Here is an 8,313-nt window from a genome sequence, read left to right on the forward strand (position 1 = left end):
GTTCTAGATAGAAGGTTCCTTTCAGTCTAAAAAGAAAGAGCCACTGATTGAAAGAGAGGCTTGCAACAGGAGGGATGTGGGGAAACGGGATTTTTTTTTTTTTTAATATATTTTATTGATTTTTTACAGAGAGGAAGAGAGAGGGATAGAGAGCCAGAAACATCGATGAGAGAGAAACATCGATCAGCTGCCTCTTGCACACCCCCTACTGGGGATGTGCCCGCAACCAAGGTACATGCCTTGACCAGAATCGAACCCGGGACCCTTGAGTCCGCAGGCCGACGCTCTATCCACTGAGCCAAACCGGTTTCGGCGGAAACGGGATTTCTTATGCGTTGCAGAGGTTATATAAATTGGTTATCACCATTTAGACAGGATTTGAACCTTGAATAGGCTCCTTGTTAGGGACATTACCTTGGCCAAATTGCTAACCCTCACTCTGCTTTAACGTAAATTGTAGATAATGACAATATTTTCAAAGATAAGTTTGTTTTGAAGATTAAATGAATTAACACCTTTTGCATATGCAGAAGAGAGCTGAGTGCTTGGCAGAAAGTCAATGCTATCTCCATGATTCAGTTCACTAAGGGAAATCAGGGCTAGTTATGCTGAGAAGCTGATTCAGGTTACAGAATGGACAGCTACTGATAAAATGTGCTGCTCTTCTTTATTCTTGAACTTTCTCCTGCTATTGTTTTGCATCAGAATGCCGTTTTGAGTATGAGGTCCCAGAAGAATAAAGCACCACTTGGCAGGCCCAGAGGAAGAACCATTAGCATTTCCATCAAGGTTGGCAGATGGCCCCACCGATAGCACAGGAAGGGAATGTGTTGAGGGTCAGGGGACTGGAAAGAGTTTTCTTATTAAATAGGATGTCCATTCAAAAGGAAAAGAAAGGAGAGATAGGATTGTCTACAGGAAAGAATAAAAGAAATCCGGAAGTCATGGTAATTTTATCTAATCTGAAAATCTTCCTTTAGAAAACAGTCATCCCTTTTGATACCTAGTGAAGTCTGGTATTGTAATTACTCTGATATTTACATATAAAAAGCATCTAGTTAATTATATTCTGGCTGTTCCACCTGTGTGGAAAGAAAATTAAAACAAAAAAGGGTCAGGAGGAACATACAACATTCATAAGCAACCAAAGGAGCTCAGCCTCTAGGGAAGACTGGGAAAGGCCACTGTCTCGTCAGTCACAATATCATTAAGTGTGGGACTGAAAAGAACCTTCCTGTTCAGGTTACTTCCACCAGCATTTCTTGTACATCTAATGTGTGCCAGTTTCTACTGGTTCCCATGAGTGAGTGCTGGCTTCTGGAGGGACCTCAACATTCCAGGGTACACAAGGCACATAAGCATTGTCCCATGGCAAAGAGAGATGTCTCATTATAAAAGTCAATAAGCAGCATAGAAATACACAAAGGAGAAAATGATTAAGTCGGCCGCCTTGAGTCAGAAAAAGGGACTCCAGAGAGGAATAAAATCCCATTATTATAAATTAATAAAAATAAAAAAAGAGAAGTGAATTATCAAAGGTTACTCAGTTGGTTAATGTCACCAGTGGGATTTGAACTACAGACTTTTTTATTATGTGAAAGTCCAAATATTTTTCAATCACTTTTTTATGGTTTTGCTCATTCCAGGGCCATATCTTTCAAATTGTAAACTAAAAATATTCCCATTTTTAAATATCATCAGATCTGAATTTTCATTAGAGTAGAGGATTACTCTGTCAATGTAAGGATTAGAATGTTGCTTCAAATTCAAACCTGGGGAAATTCAAACTAAATTAAGAGGACTAAATATCCAATATGATTCTCTCTCATCATTAATGTTTCTATGTCTCCCTCTTCTTTCCTCTCTAAAATCAATAAAAATATATTTTTTTAAAATAACTGCTTTCAATTTACTTCCACCTGTGAGCATTCCCTCCTATGGGATTCTGCATCTAGCCTTGGAATGTTGGCCATCCCACATGTAGTGAGAAATCTGGTTTATTTGCAAAACTTTAGGTTGTCTTCTCACACCCAGATTGTGTTATAACTGACAGCCCCCCTCACTCCTTCCTGTTCTTGGTTACAGTTCCTTCTTTTCACTGCATTATTTGTCCTAATTCCAAACTGTTTTTGCAACATTATCTAGTATGTACAGTAGAAGTTATTTCATTTTACCTAAAACATTAAAAAAATATATGTGTACAGCCTAAGCAACTTTCAATTGTTTGAGTTGTAACTATTAATAGGTCCTTACAATTCATTATTTCATTTATCTCCTAGGTATTGTCAGCTCCCACCCCAGATCTAAAAAATCAGAATCTACATATTAACAAGATCTCCACAGATATAATTATTTTTAAAATTCTCTCCAAAGACAGTAAAAAGCTTAGTGGTTGCTAGGGTTTGGGATGGTGGGAGTGGATGGGAAGTATAAACATGAGTGGGTAGAACACACAGGATGGTTGGGGCAGTGAAAATACTCTGGGGCAGTGATGCATACATGCCCTTCTATAGTCATTCAAACGCATGAAATGCACAACACTAAGAGTGAACTCTAATGGAAACTATGGGTTATGATGTGTCAATGTAGGTTCATAAGTTGTAACGAACATACCACTCAGGCACTCCGGTGGGGAATGTTCATAATGGGGGAGCCTATGTCGGGGGGTGGAGGGGGCAGGGATGATATATGGGAAATCTCTGTGTTTTTTTCCTCAATTTTGCTGTTAAACTAAAACTACCCTAAAAAATAAAGTTGTTTAAACAACAACAACAACAACAACAACAACAACAAACACTCTCCAGATAATTTTATTATGCAGCCAGGGTTAAGAATCAGTAGTCTAGACTTCCTATGATTAAAAAACACACCATCTATTAGTCACACACAAATCCCTCTCCCCACCTTCACAGCTAGCTTCCTGAGATAGACCCATTACTGATTGCCTTATTCCTACTGTCCCTTAGGGCCCATGACAAAGGCTAATGCATGAGCAATTGGGAGCTGGAAAGCAAGAAGTGCCAACAGAAGGATGCATTATCAAGTTAGCCACCTTTACGGATGACTGGTTACTCACTTCCGTGGCACTATCTACAAAGCCATATAAAAAGTGTTCTAACACCTTCTCATTGCTCTGTCCCATCTCTGGTGTCCTATAACATTTTCCCTATGTCCTTCTACATGGCACATCCTTATTTAACTGACTTTTCAGAATAATAAAGGACAGTACTCCATAGTGATTAAGAGGGTACACTCAGGAGTTAGAGGGATGGCATTTGAATCCCTCTTTCTCCACTATTTAACAAGTTACATACTAGTAATATCACTGTTTCTCAATTCCTAATCTGAAATAATAAGAGGTAATGAGTATCTACACTAAAGATATTTTATGAGGGCAAAGTTAAGTAAAACACATAGAAGAGCGCCTGTCACATAGCGTAAGTCCACAATTATTTATCAGTTTTAAAATTCTGCTTCTTCACATCTTCAAAAGTTACCATAAGCATAATCTACATTAGATGTTTCTTCTTCCTAAGAGGAGGTGCTAAGTGTTGACTGCTGTTTTAATTATGTACCCTGATCAGGTATTTTTCTACTTACTTAACCCTGCAGTGTCCTTGAATTTGAATGTTGCATATTTTATTCCATTTGCTATGTGATAATGGAAGAAACTTTTATACTCCCACTTGGAAAAGCACATGCTTTCTCATTTCTGGTGCAGAGAAAGCACAAGATGAATAAATGAAATACCAAACCTGTTGAACCAGAAAGCACTTAGAAATGATAGGGTCACATTGAAAGCTCAGTGGAGCCACCTGCAGGGTCTCACATTCCAAATGTGGGTCAATTTGAACACTAAGAAGAAAAATGATAGCAAGAGATTTTGAGATATTGAAATAAAATTTAAAAATCAATGGATCAAAAAGAAGGGTATATAGAGAGGGAAACCTCTTCTTTATAGGTGAATGTAATAGCTGGAAAATAATAGTTTTGCAACTCCCAAGGTAATAAGAGAGAGACTGAGGAAATGACAGAGAGAAAAGAGGCAACATGCTAAGGATTGTGATTTGAAATTCTTCATTTTACTCATCTTTCAACATTTTTATATCATTGTAAATTTTACAACTAAAACAAATTTTAAAAACATATACACAGAATGCTAGTGTAGTTTTCAAGGATATATGAAAATAGAAGAGTACAGAACACTGTGTAATAATTGTTTATGGGGGGACAGGGGTAATAGGAATAATGAAACAGGAAAAGGAGATCATATTTCATTACAGTTTGAAATGACAATACACACAAAAATTCCATTTTTCCAGTGGAGAAAAAACAAAAATAAGTAAAAAAGAAAGAAAGAAAGAAAGAAAGAAAGAAAGAAAGAAAGAAACAAAATCAAGCCCCTAAAAAAACTTGTTTCACTTTAACTCTTTCTTCTTTAACTTTTTATCTAATCTAAGCCCTGATTATAATAGTGTTACACAAAATATCACTGAATATTTTTTTTCTTTTCTGTGGACCAACAGTGTAATATACATATACATATACATATACATATACATATACATATACATATACGTATCCTATCTAATAAAGAGGGCATATGTTAATTGACCCTCACACTGTCACAAAAGATGGCGGCACCCTCAGCCAATAAGGAGGGAATATGCTAATTGCTGCCCTGCCCTCAAATATGGCAGCACCCACAGCCACAAGATGGCGGCGTCCAGTCCCCTCAGCCCTGCTGGGGAGGCATGTGCCCGGCTGCTCTGTGCGCCTGCCTCCGGAGTCCCCCAGTCCCCTCAGCCCCTCAGCTGCCCAGGGCTGGCCCGAGGCGCAGGCAAGCCTTGGATGGCAGCTGCCTAGGGCCACCTGAAGCTCAGGTAACCAGGGCCGGCCAAGGCTTGGGCTGCCGGCAGTGGCAGCAGCAGAGGTGTGATGTGGCGTCACCTTCCCCTGATCACTGGGTTGCCTCCCACCCCTGAGGGCTCCTAGACTGTGAGAGGGGGCAGGCCGGGGTGAGGGAACGCCCCCTCCAGTGCATAAATTTTCATGCACTGGGCCTCTAGTGTGTGTGTGTGTGTGTATATATATATATATATATATATATATATATATATATCCTATCTAATAAAAGCGTAATATGCAAATTGACCATCACTCCAACACACAAGATGGCTGCCCCCATGTGGTCAAAGATGGATGCCCCCATGTGGACACAAGATGGCCACCACAAGATGGCCAGCAGAGGAGGGCAGTTGGGAGGAACCAGGCCTGCAAGGGAGGGCAGTTGGGGGCGATCAAGCCTGCAGGGGAGGGCAGTTAGGGGTGACCAGGCTGGAAGAGGAGGGAAGTTGGGGGCAACTGGGCCTGCAGGGAAGGGCAGTTGGGGGGGACCCAGGCCTGCAGGGGAGAGCAGTTGGGGGGGGAACCAGGCCTGCAGGGGAGTGGTTAGGGGGTGATCAGACTGGCAGGCAGAAGCAGCTAGGGGCAATCTGGAAGGCAGGCAGGTGAGCAGTTGGGAGGATCGGGCCTAAACGGGCAATCGGACATCCCTTGAGGGGTCCCAGATTGGAGAGGGTGCAGGCTGGGCTGAGGGACACTCCCCATGCACGAATTTCGTGTACCAGGCCTCTAGTATATATGTATATGTGTGTGTGTGTGTGTTCAGGTACATAACTGCATAGTAAGTGACCCTTGTATTTTTATTACTTATAACATAGAACCTCAATAAGGGAGTGTGAGCTGGCATAATCAAAGACAGAAAGATTCTTATTAATTGGGATCATTATATTAAAAAAATAATTTAGTCAGAGACAAAGAGAGGGGGGAAGGGAGAGAGATTGAAATATCCAACCTTTTAATTTTTACCTTTCTTTCCAGAATAAACATAATAGCTTGATGTAGTAATCACATTCATATTTGCATATAAAAAGCATCTACTTGTATTCTGACTGCCAAATCTGCCCCAAATAAAAGACAGAAAACATCAAAATGAAATGATTTCACACCATCAAAGCAAGAAGCAGATCAGCAGGAAGTCAACATCAATAACAAGATATGTTCCAATGAGCCCTAATATGCTTGCTCTTCTGAACTCTAATCTCAACAGAATCACACTTTTTCCTTTTTTATGCAAAACAGAAGAATATAACCCTTTTAAATAAAAAATATCTGCATATAAAGTGGTTATAAGAAGAGTTTCTATGAAATCTATACACTGTGACATCACCACAACTGGATGTCTTTGAGTTATCTATAATAATAAAATCATAATATGCAAATTGACTGAATGACCGAACAGCAGAATGACCATCAGACGACCTTCAGGTTGATCACGCTATGACAAGTGCTGGCGCCAGGCCAGCCAAGGTGGGTGCAATGCAATTGGTCGGGGGGCCCTGCCATTGCCCCATTATCACCCTGCAGAGGGAGGCCCAGGCCACCTTCTGTGCAGTGATTAATTGTGGAGTCCTGGCCAGGTGGGCAGGGCCTCCCTCTGCTGGGCAATCGATCACAGAGCCCCACGATCAATTGCCCCAAAGAGGGATCCCCCAGCCACCGGTCAGCGACGCTGTGGCAGGTGTGCGGGGTCAGCTAGCAATTGGCCCACAGAGGAGGCCCAGGCCAGCCAAGCGATCGCACCCCAAACCTGCCGAGGGAGGCGACCAGTGGTGGGAGAGTGGGGGACACTCCTGCACAGCTGGCAAGCAGTGGCAGTGGCAGGGGTGGGGCCAGCTGCCAGCAGCCGGGGGAAGGAAAGCCCCAATCGCCCCTGATCTCCGGCCAGGCCTAAGGACATTCTTCCCTGCCCCCCCCCCCCCACACACACACACAAATTTCATGCACTGGGTCTCTAGTAGAATTATAAAATTTAGAAAAGACTTTAAGAGACAACAGAAGAGAAGCAGGGAGGTGACAATCCAGTGAAGTCCCTGAGCCATCACCAATCCATAGTCTATCATCCTCACTTCCTAGGTCTCCTTGCTTAGCGTCTCAGTGTACAAACAAGACAGCCAGTCTTTGCACTGGAAGGAGCCCCTAACAAATGGTGATCTGACTTGCAGCTATGAAATGCCAACTTCTATAGGGCTGAGCCACTCGCCAAGACTGTGTTCATCAGGGTAAGTCATATTTTGCTTCAGAAATCCATTGGTCATAAAGGCAATGAGCTTAAACTTCAGAAACCCTATTGCACATGCCCTTATGTTGTTGTTGTTTTTCAATGTGCATCATTTTTCTTAGAGACAACACCAGAATTGTATTAGCCTTGGAGCCATAAAGCTGGGGTCTGTTAAATCAATTAATTGAGGAGACCATTAGACTTAGGTGGCTCTGAGGCTGCCCAGGGCCCATGTGAGCCACTCACAATCTATGCCTATAAAGGCCTCAAGGTTACAAAATCAAAACACGAAGGGCCACCGACCACAAAGAGCCAGCTAGGCTTGAAGCTACAGCCAATTGATAATTGGCTTCCCGCGTTTTCTCCTCCCCAGCAACCCTCCTAACCCCTTCTGGTGGGGTTGCCTGGTTGGAATCAATTTTTGTGCAAATAAACTCTTAACAGTTTGTAACATGCCTCAGTTTACCTTTAAGCAGTGCTGGTGTCAGAAGAGGGAACTGAAGGAGCCCCTCCCCCCGCCCCCCACAACAGCCCCAGGAGGGAGGTACCTGGCAGCCCCCGCGGTGCTGCTCCCGCCCCCGGAGGTGGAGGTCACGGTCAGTCCTCCCGGACGCAGGAGCTCCAGCTCCGCAGCTTCCGCGTTAAGGGCATTCTGAGTTCTTCGAGCATTTCTTTTACAGCCAGAGTCCGAAAACTGCCCCCGCTGAATCAGGTCCGACTTAAAAACCTGACCGGGCCTGGAGTCAGCCGAGTCCAACTTTGAACTAGATCCAGTTCCAGGTCAAACGGGGTACAACTTAGAAACCAGTCCGGGTGGGGCTCTGATGAGGTCAGGGGTCAGACTGCGTGTTACTTGAAAACGAACATGTCGTATTGAATTTCATTTGCTTTTAAATAATGTGTAGTAGTAGTATGACTTTGGTCCATCAAATTAGGAAATTAATTTTACATTTTTTTGAAAGTCGGGTATTTAATCTCTGTAACCTCTGAGGATTTTTCTTCTCCACCCCCCCTCGCCCTTAAAATAAAAAATTATTAAGCTTGTGCTGCACACATGGGCTATTTTAAGATAATAAGCATTTTGTAGATTAGACATTTGAGATAGTTAAAAATCAACACTTTAAAAAATGGACTGAGGGGTTTGCCTACCAATTAAAGTGTATTGCACTAAATTTAATGGTAAAAGTTGG

General features: G+C 42.5%; 1 long non-coding RNA gene across 1 annotated transcript in view; it reads right to left on the reverse strand.

Moving 5' to 3' along the window:
- The window catches only part of LOC129150889 (uncharacterized), a 135,600-nt gene extending 127,854 nt beyond the window's left edge, over positions 1 to 7,746 (reverse strand). Inside the window, exon 1 of the long non-coding RNA XR_008557672.1 lies at positions 7,672 to 7,746. This is a non-coding gene — a long non-coding RNA (uncharacterized LOC129150889). The remainder of the gene's footprint in view (positions 1 to 7,671) is intronic.
- Between the last annotated feature and the right edge of the window lie 567 nt (positions 7,747 to 8,313).

This window comes from Eptesicus fuscus, chromosome 12, assembly GCF_027574615.1.
Source record: "Eptesicus fuscus isolate TK198812 chromosome 12, DD_ASM_mEF_20220401, whole genome shotgun sequence".
Classification (NCBI taxonomy): domain Eukaryota; kingdom Metazoa; phylum Chordata; class Mammalia; order Chiroptera; family Vespertilionidae; genus Eptesicus; species Eptesicus fuscus.